This window comes from Nicotiana tabacum, chromosome 2 (assembly GCF_000715075.1).
Source record: "Nicotiana tabacum cultivar K326 chromosome 2, ASM71507v2, whole genome shotgun sequence".
In the NCBI taxonomy this organism is placed as follows: Eukaryota; Viridiplantae; Streptophyta; class Magnoliopsida; order Solanales; family Solanaceae; genus Nicotiana; species Nicotiana tabacum.
Window position 1 is genome coordinate 73008465 of NC_134081.1, and position 14364 is coordinate 73022828.

Consider the following 14364-nt stretch of genomic DNA (forward strand, 5'->3'; position numbering starts at 1 on the left):
ACACTGATCGCATTGTGATCAGTGGTTCGCTTTTGTGATGGTCGCAATTGTGAACAAGACTGTAGCTGGGTAAACGTGGAGAATTTTGGGACTTAGCTCATTTTACATCATTTTCAACCCTAATCTCTCTAGAGACAAATTTTGAAGAGGATTTTCTTCCCAAATTTATTGGTACGAAACTTTAACTAGTTTTCAATCAATTTCAATTACTTTTCTAGGAATTTAATCCTCAAATTAATGAACTTCAAAGTAAAAATTAGGGATTTTAGGTAGAATTTAGGAATTTTATAAAATTGAGATTTAAACCTCGAACTGAGGTCGGATTTCGAAATAATCACATAGCCAGGCTCGGGGTGAATGGATAATCGGGATTTGGTTCAAATATCGAATTTCGACCACCTAGGCTAGGGGTTGAATTTTGTTGACCTTTTGAATATAGTTAAAGATTGAACCTTTTTTCATTCCTGGGTAGTTTCTAAAGCTTGTTTTGAATTATTTGAACGATAATTGGCTAGATTTGGTTTGTTTGGAGGCTTTTTTTAAAGGAAAAGTCATGGTTGATTGTTGATTTGATTCCAAAAAGAGGTAAGTATCGTGGTTAACCTTGACTTGAGGGAATTAAGACTTGATTGGTCTATGTGCTACACGATTTATGTGTAGGGACGATGTATATACAAGGTGACGAGTGTATATGTGTTGTCATAGGTATAAGCATGCGCGGTGGACTATTAATTATGTATTTCAATTATATGCAATCCCTTCATTTATTCTATGTTATTATTCATGTCATGCCTTAATTGTTACATGCTTTTACTTGCTAAATTGTAATGATCTGGCCGGTTATTTTGAGCATTTGCATTTTGTTCGATGGTTAGAGGTCATGAGTAACTTCATATAATATATTATGACTTGCGTGTGTCATGAATTTTGGTTTTCGAGTGATTCGTGATTGATTTGGAAGAATAATTCTCATCTTAGAAGCTTTAAGTTGGAAGAGTTGACCAAGTTTGACTTTTATGTATTTGACCTCGGATCGGAGTTTTGATGGTTCTGTTAGGTCTGGATGGTGAGAATAATTCTCACATTCTAGCCATTTTTGTTTAGTTTTCCGAAAAACAAATTGTTTGTTATTTGGAGTTTTTTTACAAAATGTTATGGCCTCTATACTACAGGTTGTTTGGGAAGGGTTAATGGAATTAGTTCATCACGATTGCGGGTACATGGCCGTGATCGCGAAGAGTAAAAAACTGTGCTGGAGTTTTTTTGAATTGCGATCGTGAGATTGGTGACCGCGATCGCGAAGAAGGACCACTGGCAGTGCTTTAAAACATCAACTTTCGGGATTTTGATTTCATTTTCTTCACTTTTTGAGTTCTTATAGCACAAGTAACGCAAGTTTGGAGGAGATAAACACCCAAATCTTGAGGGTAAGTAATTTTATCTTTGTTTTGATTGTATATTTTATTTTTCCATGGATTACTACACCTAAATTAAGGATTTGAAGAGAAGAAATTGGGGGGGGGGGTTGTCAAAACTTTCCTAAAGTAAATTATTGAGTTTTGAACGACGATTTGGAGTCGAATTTGAGTGAAATTAGTATGGTTGGAGTCGTAGTTGAGGGGTTGTCTGAATTTGTGAGTTTTGTCGGTTTCTGAGGTACGGGCTCGGGTTGACTTTTTAGTTGTCTTTGGGTATTTGATTAAAGATTCGACTTTTTCCGTTTGGGTTTGTTTCCCTTGACATTATTTGATGATTTTGAGTTGTTTTTGGCTAGTTTCGAGCCGTTCTGAGCTCGATTCACGCGAGATGGCATTTCTAGAGTATTGTTTGGCTTGCTCGATATTTGATTTGGCTTGTTCGAGGTAAGTAATATTTCTAAACTTGGAAATTGAGGGTGTTATCCCCGGGAACCATGTTATTTGTGATGTGTTGAGGTGACCCACATGCTAGGTGACGGGCGTGTGGGCGTGCACCATGGTAATCATGATTCAAGTTGACTTTTAGACTAGTACTAGACTTGTTTTGCTATCATATCCTGTTATATTCGTGTTTTTCCCTACTTGTTGATTTATTTTAGCTGTGATTCATGTTAGACATCATGTTTAGGCTATGTACTTATTTGGTTGAGACCTAATAAGGCTATCTGTTCTTTTGAGTTATCTAATTTAACTGTAATTATACACTCAGTCATGGTTCTTCATTTGCATATCATATCTCAGTTTCTGTTCATCATTCATTGTTACATCGCATGTTATCATTGTTTTTCCATATGTGGAGTTGTTGGGCTGAGTGTTATAACATTGTGATCCCTTGATACTTGAGAGGTTGATGACTGAGGTAGGCCTTAGAGCCGTGTTGAATGTGTTGTTGTAGATCGGGCTGCACGCATACCATGCCATATTGGCTTTATTATTAATATTACTGTGGATCGGACTGAATGCAACAGGCCTTATTGACTTTATTATTATTGTGAATCGGGTTGCAAGTCGTAGCAGGCCATACTGGATTTTGATTAGCGCTTGGGCAGGATCCGCCCCTCTAGAGTCTGACATGCCAGCAGTGAGCACAGGTACAACAATATATATACACGTGCTGTGGTGAGGGGCATTAATGCCAGGCACCCGTACAGTGCTGAGTGATTCTGTGTGTGTGACGAAGTGGGCAATAGAGACGGATAGCTTGATTATGTTGATAGTGAGTGTACCTGGGGATATCACCATGAAACCATTCATTTGACATGCATACTTGACATGTAGGCATAGAGATGCATTTTCCTAATGCTAGACGGTAATGTGACATTGATGATTTGACATGTATTTGACATGTAGGCATAGAGATGTATATTCCTCATTCTAGATGGTATGCGATAATTGATGACTTGACATGTAGGCATAGAGATGTACTTTCCCCATGTTAATTGGTAAAGTAAAACTCTTATCTGGTGTTGTAAATTGGGAATACAGTTCTTTTGATAAACTCATGTTTAGTTGTTTCTCAATGGTGAGATTTGGAATTGACTGTTTTACTTGAAAAGCATGCCTACTTTCCCGTAAGTGTGATCTAGCCGAGCATATATCTCCTGATTCAAATATCTTTATTGGCTTCACTACACTGTTATGAAGTGTTACTGGCTATTGATGTTGGTCACTGACCTTTTTCCCGAGCTCGTCATTGCTTTCAACCTAAGGTTAGGTTTGTTACTTATTGAGTACATGGGGTTGGTTGTACTCATACTATACTTCTGTACCTTGAGTGCAGATCTTGGAGTTGATATTGTTGTGCATGGAGGGAGTTGGCATTGAAGATGTACCCATTGTCCGGATATGACTACCACTTGTTCTTGGTAGTTTTAGATTTGAGTTCTATTTATGTATATTCAAACAGATGTTGAAATTATTTTTCATACCAGTTTTGTAAATCTGAAGTCTTAGTAGCTCATGACTTGTATTACTAATCCTTGGGATTTTCGTGTAGAAGTTTAGTTATTTTACTCTTTAGCTTTTATTATTCTCATTTGAGTTGTGTTGACTATTATTTGGCTTACCTAACGGATTGGGTTAGGTGCCATCATGACTAGTTAGATTTTGGATCATGACAAGTTGGCATTAGAGCTCTAGGTTCATAGGTTCTAAAGTCATGAGCAAGTGTCTAGTAGAGTCTTGCGGATCAGTATGATGACGTCCATACCTATCTTCAAGAGGATACAGGGCATTGATTATCGTGTAGCATTGATTCAACTTGAAGCGTATCTATTGAATTCCTTCTACTCTCTCGTATGTTATGTGAGTGCTAGGTATTAGCTGTGCATCGACGGCTTGTGATTCCATGGATGAGGTGTGAGATGTGTTTTCTATGTTTTGGCGATGGGCCGGTCAATTCCATTTATCCAAGTGTCACAAAAATATACCCTCACTTGTAACAATAATATTGGTGGTGGAAGATGAAGAAAGATATAATGAGTCATGTCTCTCGGTGTTTGAATTGTCAATAGGTAAAGTACGAGCATCAGAAACCGAATGATTGACTCAAGTGGAAGTGGTAGCGCATTACTATGCATTTTGTGGTATTCTTACCATGGACCTTGAGGAAATATGATGCAGTTTGGGTTATGGTGGACCGGTTGACTAAGTCAGCATACTTTATTCCGGTGATAACGTCCTATTCTTCAGAGTGGTTTTCTAAGATTTACTTTTGGGAGATTATCCATCTGAATGGGGTGCCTATTTCCATCACTTCTGACCGAAGTACGCAGTTCACATCGATTCATAAGTACCATGAAGATAGGTCACATGTTTTAGACTTCAGCACAGTGCAGCTTGATCAAAATTTGACTTGTGAGGAACACCCGGTGGCTATTTTAGACTGGCAGGTTTGAAAGTTGAGGTCTAAGAGTTTTCCTTCTGTAAGAGTGCAATGGAGAGGTCAGCCAATTGAGGAGGCTACGTGGGAGTCCGAGCCCGATATGAGGAGTAGATACCCGCACCTTTTTATCAGTCCAAGTACATTTCTATGTCTGTTCGAGGATGAATATTTCTTTTAGAGGTGGAGAATATGACGACCCGATAGGTCATTTTGAACACTAGCTCCTATTTCTATGTTTGGAGACCTGTCGTAGCTCTATTTTATGAGTTATGACTTGCGTGTGTGGTCTGTGTTGCTTTTTGGAAAGCTATTATGTGAAATTTTAAAGAAAATATGATTTTTGATTTAAAATGAGGCTAGCGTTTACCATGGTCAATATTTTTGGTAAACAACCTCGGATCGGTATTTTGACGATTATGGTAGATTCGTAGGATATTTTTGGACTTATATGCATGTTTTTTTGGGGTCCCGGGTGACTCGAGCGCATTTCGGCCCGTTATGTGAAAATTGGAAAAAGTTCAGTTCAAGTGAAAAATCTTGAGTTTTGATGATTGATTTTTATTTGAGTTAGAGAGCGAGTTTGCATGATGTTATTACACTTGAGTGAATGTTCAAATTTGATCACGATAGCTCAGATGAGTTCCAGAGGTGTTTTGGTATATTTTTGGACTATTGAGAGAAAACTCATGCATCAGGTCTGCAGGTCTCGCAATTGCGAGTCCCGCTTTTGTGAAGCTGGACTCACAAATACGATAGCTGGGGAGGGATATGATCCTTGCAAATGTGAGGAAACTATCTCAATTGTGAGTTGTGGGGCCAATTTTGCTATGTCACTGTCACAAATGCGACTAGGTTTGAGCTGGGCAACCTTCGCAAATGCGATGCTTTTGTTGAAAATATGACTTCTACATGTTGGGTTACTGATTGCATTTGCGATAAGTTGTTTGCTTTTGCGATGGTTGCAATTGCAAACAAGAGTTCGCAATTGACATCTGCAGCTGGGTAAAAGTGGGGAATTTTGGGACTTAGCTCATTTTACACCATTTTCAACCCTAATCTCTCTAGAGGAGATTTGTGAAGAGGATATTCTTTACAAATTAATTGATAGATAATTTTAACTAGTTTTCAATTAGTTTCAATTACTTTTCCATGAATTTAATCATCAAATCTATGAATTTCAAAGCAGAATTTAGGGGGTTTGGGTAGAATTTAGGAATTTTGTAAAATTGAGATTTAGACCTCGAATTGAGGTCGATTTTCGAAACAAATCGCATAACCGGACTCGGGGGTGAATGGGTAATCGGGATTTGGTCTGAATCTCGAATTTTGACCATATGGGCTCGGGTTTACTTTTGTTGACTTTTTCAATTTAGTTAAAGATTGAACCTTTTTCATTCGTGGGTAGTTTCTAAAGCTTGTTTTGAATTGTTTGAATGCTAATTGGCTAGATTCGGTTAGTTTGGTGGCTTGTTCTAAAGGAAATAGACATGGTTGATTGTTGATTTGACTCCAAAAAGAGGTAAGTGTCATGGTTAACCTTGAACTGAGGGAATTAAAACTTGATTGGTCTATATGGTACGTGATTTATGTGTGGGGACAACGCATATGCAAGGTGACGAGTGTATATGCATTGTCATGGGTTTAAGCATACAGATGGACTATTAATAGTGTATTTCAATTATATCATGCCTTCTTTTATTCCGTGTTACTATTCGTGTCATACCTTAATTATTACATGTCTTCATTGCTACATGCCTCTATTTGCTTCATGTTCCATGTATCCATGTTTTTTTAATTGTCTGTCTTTGCTTGCTATATGCCCCATAATTACTAGGTAGAAGCTATTGCCTGTTCTATGTCCTTAATTGTCTATTTGTCTTCACTTCCTTTCTGTTTCACTTCGAATTGTCATATTGGGTTGCCTTAGAGTATTTATACGTTTTGGTTCCTTTTTTCATACGTTGTGAGATACAATGTAGTTGTTTGTAGCATTACTATGATGTTTGGGATCGGCTTGCATGCCGTAACGGTATTGATATAATATTTGGGATAGTTGTTTGTAGTATTACTATATATATGGGATCAAGTTCCACACTGCAATGGATATTGATATGATATTTGGGATCGGGTTGCATGCTGCTACGATATAAGTTATATATATATATATATATATATATATATATATATATATATATATATATATATATATATATATATATATATATATATATATATCCAGTGGCGCTTAGTGGAGATTTTCTCGGACTGTCATTATCAGGAGACTTGAGGTATAGTTGCACGGCGTTCGCAGTCCCTGGAGTCCCCTTCTTATATGCTATATTGTTTATTTTATTTCGAACAGTTTTATTTTTATTTCAGACCTTGTTTGTAGTATTTTTAGCAGCACATGTACTTGTGACACTAATTTTTGGGTTTAGACTAGACCGCGTTGGTTTCAGATTATTATATTGCAAAGTATTTAAAACGTATATTCTTAATCATTTGCTTTTAAATTGATAAAATGGATAATTGATTAGCTAATGTGGGCTTGCCTAGCAAGCGTATGTTAGGCGTCATCATGTCCCCGTGGTTAGGATTTTGGATCGTGACAAACGCCCCCACACTTTGAAATAATTCAAGTTGGGCTTCCTTTCCAGCTTTTATAAGGAATAGATTGTGTTTTGTTATGGGTCACTCGGTTGGGTATTCGGTTAGCCGTAAGAATAGCTTCCCTTGCATAAGTTCTGTGATAAATCATAACTTATCAACAAAGCATTCATCATCTCTTTTAATGATTGATTATTTCCGCAATCCCATTGGATTGAGGCATGTAAAGGGTTGTTATTTAATGAATAATGTCATATTCTAAATATATTTCTTCAAAAGGAGATTTGTATTCACCATCCCTATCACTTCTTATTATTTTGATTTTCTTGTTAAGTTGCGTTTCAACTTCATTTTTGTATTTATTGAATGAATCTATTGTTTCATCTTTATTACTAAGTAAGCAAACCTCGCAATATCGAGTATTGTCATCAATAAATGTTATGAAATACTTTTTTCCACCACGAGAGGATATTGACTTCATGTCGCAAATACTTGTGTGAAGTCTAAAGGATTTGAATTTCTTTCAACTGACTTATAAGGATATTTAACATATTTAGATTCCACAAATATTTGACATTTTGATTTTTCGCATTCAAACTTAAGTAATGCTTCCAAATTAATTATTTTGCGCAGTAATAGACATATCCCAATTGTATATGCCATAAATTATTTGACTCAAATAAGTAAGTAAGAAGCTAGAATTTTATTATTGTCAACGACCATTATATTCAATTTGAAAAGGCCCTCAGTAAGGTAACATTTTCCTACAAATATCTCGTTCTCACTTATTACAACTTTATCAGATACAACGATGCACTTAAACTCGTTCTTAGCAAGAAGTGCAGTAGAGACTAAGTTTCCTTATTTCAGGAACATGAAGGATGTTGTTCAGACTCACCATCTTACCAGAGGTCATCTTCAAAACCATTTCCTTCAATCTTGGCCATTGCAGAATTTTCCATAGAGAGCGTCTCCTCGGATCTAGCAGGAGCATATGAGACAAACTCTTCTCTAACAACACAAATATGGGGGGTGGCTCCAAAATCAATCGACCACTCCGTAGGATTTTCAATCAAGTTGCACTCTGACAGCATTGCACACAAGTTATCCATATCGTTATTCTTTTCAACCATATTTGGTTGTCCCTTTTCTTGTCTTTCTTTAGGGTATAATAGTCTATAGACTTATGTCCAGCTTTTCCATAGTTGTAGCAATTTTTCTTTGAACCTCTTTTTACTCGGGTTACTCTTTGGCCCAGAAGGATTCTTTCTCTTCTTATTATTTTATGGAGCATCCTCAACAATATTTGCTCTCATATTGTTGAGTTACATGGACCTTCTTTTAGTCAACTTTGTCATCTTCTTTAATCCTCAACCAAACAATGAGATCTTGGAGTGACATCTCCTTGCGTTTGTATTTCAAGTAATTTTTGAAGTCCTTCCATAGAGGAGGCAACCTCTCCATTAGTGCCGCAACTTGAAACGCTTCATTTATGAACAAATCTTCAATAAAAATATATTAATAATAACATGACTAATACTTTTAACAAAAGTATTAACTTGGATTATACCTTCAGTAAGGAGATCATGGATAATTACTTAAAATTCTTGGACTTAAGTAATAATAGACTTGTTATCTACCATTTTATAGTCTAGAAATTTTGCGGTTACAAACTTCTTCATCACGGCATCCTCAGCTATATATATTTTTAAGCACAGTCCATAGTTCTTTCGATGTCTCCACATTACTATAGACGTTATACAGATCGTCCTTCAGTCCGCTAAGAATTAATTCTTGTACAAAAAATTAGAATGCTTCCATGCCTCAGTCACAAGGAAGCATTCACTATCCGGAGTTCCACCTTGTAGAACATGAACGTCTTCCTTAATGAACTTTTGTAGACTTAGAGTCGTCAAATAAAAGAACATCTTCTGTTGCCATCACTTGAAATAAATCCCAAAAAACAAAAATTCGGGATTTTCTGTCGTGCCAACATTGGTATAGGCATTGTGCGACTTGAAGAAGTATTGGCAGTCACCGACGAGGTATTGCTATTCACAACAGGAATCATTTGTTGTTCGGCATCCATTGTCATTTCTGTAAAATAAATGACGTAAATAAATTTTAAGATACGCAAAGTTTTTATATCTTCAAATCGATAACACTAGAGTAAGAAATCACTCAGATTTTAGTCTCCCACGGAGTAGAAAATCATAGGATTTCAATCTCCAAAAACAATGATAAACGAAATAGAATAATTGTAAAAGTTAAAAGACAGAATAGAAACCCACAAAGGTTTTAATCTCCAGAATGGGAGCAGAAAACCATACAAGTTTTAATCTCCAAAACAGTGTATAAAATAGAAATACAGAATATTAAAGTTAAGTTCCTTAAGCTTGTCAATCTGTATTCGAAAAATAAATTCTGAAAACTTAAACTACGTAAAATTGTTTGTAGAAGAAGAATAATTATATCCGAGCCCACTGAATTCACGGTATTTTCTTAAGGAACTTAATCCCCTCTTAGCTCCCGAGATTTAGGATTATTTTCTTCCAGGATAGAACGGACAATCTCGCTGGCGTAGCGGTACTTCAAACCCTAGTGACCAACAAACTCAAAGATCAGAAGCATATCACACTTTGAAGAATTTACTGTTTAATGCAGAAAGTAATGCAGAAAGAGAGATAGAACTTCAGAATTTTGGTAAAAATCTGAGGGAATGACCAGGTATTTATAGTCAAACACTTGGGTTGAACGAAGAGGTGCAACTCAAAAGTTGTAGCCTTTCAAGTGAACTTTTGCTAAATTGGGCATTACGTAAATGGCTATTTTCGCAAAAAATTAAACGGAAAATAAAATGAGAGAAGAAATAAATTACCGTTACATAAACTGTTGATTTGGATTTAAAATATTAATATAATCTTAATATTGGATAAATAAATTTGGTCCAAAAAATTAATCAATCAATCAGATCTTGACAAGAAAGATGTCACGACCCAAAATCTAACTAGTCGTGATGACACCTAACCCATCCCGTTAGGTAAGCCAATTACCAACTAACCAATTTCAATAATAATTATTAAAGCAATTTAAGTGAATAAAGATCCTGATCTTATACAATCCCCAAGAACTGGTAGTACAAATTATGGGTTTCTAAGAATAGAGTATACAAAGCGAAATGAAATAAATACATAGTCTATTTGAATAATACATAAACAGAGCTTTTATAAATCTAAGGCTACCCTAAACAAGAGGCAGCTACAATAGAAATGCAGGTACATCTTCAAATCCCGCAACCATCGAGCACAGCAACAACAACAGCCAATATCTGCACGCAATGTGCAAAAGTATAGTATCAGTACAAACGACCCCATGTATTGAGTAAGTAACAAACCTAGCCGTAGGTTGAAAGTAGTGACAAGCTTTCACCAAGGTCGGGTCCAAAACCAATAGTCCACAACAATCCATAACAACATAAAGCAAATAGTACTAGAAGTAATTCAGGGATAAAATACTCAGCCAAATCATGATTTCAAAAAAATATAGTAGTTCTTTCTTTCAAATACATTAGTGAAAACCCAAATCGTTTGCTGAAGTTGCCAATTATATGAATAGTTTGAAAACAATAAATTTCTCCAAAAATCTTTTCGATAATAAATAGGATGTTTTATTTTCCTTCTGGATAATCCGTGTAAAACAAATGCATTATTATGCACATCTGTCAAAATGTGTGAGAAATCATGAATGATGTGATGTTGTACAGCATGAGGAAAAATACATCTCTATGCCTATATGTCATATGTGCATGCCAATGCGATGCAACTCAGTAAAAAAATCATAAACAGCCCCTCGGGCAGAACATCACTCATATACAGCCCCTCGGGCAAACCTCACAGTCACTCGTGCCACTCGTGCATACCTCACAATCACCCTTGCCACTCGGGTATACCTCACAGTCACTCTTGTCACTTGGTCATACCTCACAATCACTCATGCCTTCTAGTCACTCAGCACTTGGCACTCGCACTCATTAGGAACCTGCGCTCACTGGGGGTGTGTACAGACTCCGGAGGGGCTCCTACAGCCCAAGCGCTATAATCTGCACGGACAACTCACGTGCTATAATATCATATCAGAATCTGCACGGACAACTCATGTGCCATAATAAGCCAATAAGGCCTGCTGTAGGCGTGCAGCCTGATCCCATGATAATCCTCACAATCAGGCCCTCGGCCTCTCTCAGTCATCAATCTCTCCAGTCTCTCGGGCTCACAATGTCATGAAAATAGCCCAAAATGATGATATGATGTATCAATAAATAACAACAGAGACGGAGATATGATATGCAATGAAATGAATATGACTGAGTATGAATTTTTAATTTAAAACAAATAATTCACAGGAATATGACCTCTGTGGGTCCCAATAATACTGGCAGATAGCCTCAACATAATTGTTAATATGCTTTTCAGCTTAATTTCTTTAACTCATAAAACGCATGGAAAATGCCAAGATCATTTAACTACAAAATTCCACAGAAATAATTATGTCACAATTTCTATAGTGCACGCCCACATGCCCGTCACCTAACATGTGCGTCACCTCCCAACAATTCACGAAATACATATATTCAGGGTTCATACCCTCAACTCCAAGATTAGAAGAGTTACTTACCTTGAACAAGCTGAATCCAATGTCGAGCAAGCTAAACAATGCTCCAGAAATTCCATTCTCCGCGTATCAACTTCCAAACGGCTCGAATCTAGTCACAATAATTTGACTCAGTCCACACAATTTATAAGAATTAATTCCATATCAAAATGCTAATATTTTCCATAAAATCTGAAATTACGCCCCAAAAATCACTCGTGGGGCCCACGTCTCGAAATCCGAAGAAACTCACAAAATACGACAACCCATCCAATTAAAGGTTCAACCATACTAATTTCACTCAAATCCGACTTCAAATCAGTATTCAAACTTGAAAAATTCATTTTGTGACATTATGGAAATTTCCTTCTATTGCTCTTTAAGATTCTTTAATCTTACACAAAAAATGAAGATTAATTCATGGAATATAATCACAAGGGAGTTAAGAACACTTACCCCAAGTTGTGTGGAAAATTTTCTCTCCAAAATCGCCCCACCCGAGCTCCAAAATCCGAAAAAAATGGGTGAAAATGTCGAACCCTCAAATTTAAGGTTCTGCCCCAGCAATTTCCGCATCTGCGGACAAGATTTGCGCACCTGCGCATCCGCTTGTGCGAGCAAAATGTCGCATTTGCGGACTCCACTCGCCTGCCCAGTTTCTGCTTTTCCCCGCATCCGTCCGCATCTACGCTCACGCAGGTGCGGAATTTTCCCTCGCACCTGCGACCAATGCCTCACAGCCCTCTGCCCGCATCTGTGCTCCTTCTCGCGCAGGTGCGATTCCGCACCTGCGAAGCATCTTCCGCACCTGCGCACCTCACTTCAGCGCACCCCTACTCGCACCTGCTACTACTTTTCCGCATGTGTCATTACACCAGAAGGCTTCAGTTCCAGCAGTCTTCCAAATTCACAAATCAATCTGTTAACCATTCGAAACTCACCTGAGGCCCTCAGGTCCCCGTTCGAACATACCAACAAGTTCCATAACATAACACGGACCTACTCGAGGCCTCAAATCATACCTAACAACCTCAAAAATACGAACTACATACGGATTCAAGCCTAATAAATTTCCAAATTCTACAAACGATGCCGAATCCTATCAAATCACGTCCGATTGACCTCAAATTTTGCACACAAGTAACATTTCACATTACAGACCTATTCAAATTTCTAGAATCGGATTCCGACCCCAATATCAAAAAGTCAAACCCTCGGTCAAACTTCCCAAAAATTTAACTTTCGACAATTCAAGCCAAATTCCACTACGGACCTCCAAATAATTTTTCGGACACGCTCCTAAGTCCAAAATCACCATACAGAGCTATTGGAATCATCAAAATTCGAATCCGAGGTCGTTTACACATAAGTCCGCATCTGGTCACTATTTTAACTTAAGCTTTAAACCTTGAAACTAAGTGTTCCAATTCCTTCCAAAACCTCACTGGACCCGAACCATTTACCCCGGCAATTCACACAACAATTGTAAAGTACAATTTGAGAAGTAAATGGGGAAACGGGATTGTAATACTCAAAATGATCGGTCGGGTCGTTACATTCTCCCCCACTTAAACATACGTTCGTCCTCGAACGTGCCAAGAGTTGTTTCCAAGCCATCAAATCACTGTTCCATATTACTACACACGTACCCGGGGATGAACCCACGTCACCCTATCCCACATAGGCTTGACTACACAATGCAACTGAAAATCCTTAATTTAACCTTAGCACAAAAACCTTGGAATTCAATTCCCAACTTTCAGAATTTCGTTTCAAGACACGAATCTTACATTTAACCGTTGTATGAGTCTGAACAAGCTACATCGAGCCATAACTATAATCACGGATATAATTTACCCAGAATATTAGATAACTCGCCCTCTCGTAGCACCATTCATGATCACAGTTACTACTTCAAACCAACCAAGTACTAGCATCAAACCTCATCCGCACACCTTTGTACACTGTTGATAATAAAAAAATACGCAGAATCTCGTAACCCCTTATCAGATCAACAAGTCATGGAGATCACTCGCCCCAACCAGAACCATAATCACTTTCTGAGCTGACTTTCAATATTATACTCCCGAATATACCAAAATTAAACCTGATAGTACCCATTCCAGGTCCAATGACCTTATATTACTAAACATAACTGTTCCACAGACATACCGCACCAATATAACTCGAAGCCACAACCCGTGCCATCTGTGCACCAATACGCAACATTCAAATGTACCCAGTCATGGAAAATGACTCAAATGAGAGAACCGCCCCGCCAGGCTAACAAGTACCGCCATAATGAAACGCTGAAAATTCATCATACACCGTAGAACCAACACCCGATTCTAACACGAGGTTCATATTATATACCTTGAGCCACCCTGCTTCAAATTAATAATGACGGAGAGGTAAATGACAAAAATACCACACAAAACCTGAAAGGACATGACCATTACGCTATCGATCATGCAATACCCAAATACTCATCACACTCAAATTCCGTTATAAAGCTCAAATAGAGCCGCACCATCTGTGCACATAACCAATGAATCACAACTCCTCGTAGCATAAAGGAGTAACTCACAGATCATTTGAGAACACAAATAATTTCAACATCAACTGAATGACACATCCCTCAATAATAGCAGTATGGAGCTAACCATTCCGGCTCGGTGTAGAATACACATCTTAATTGGGCCTACCTATGGACCCCCAAATCAACTCGGGTTACCCACAAATAGA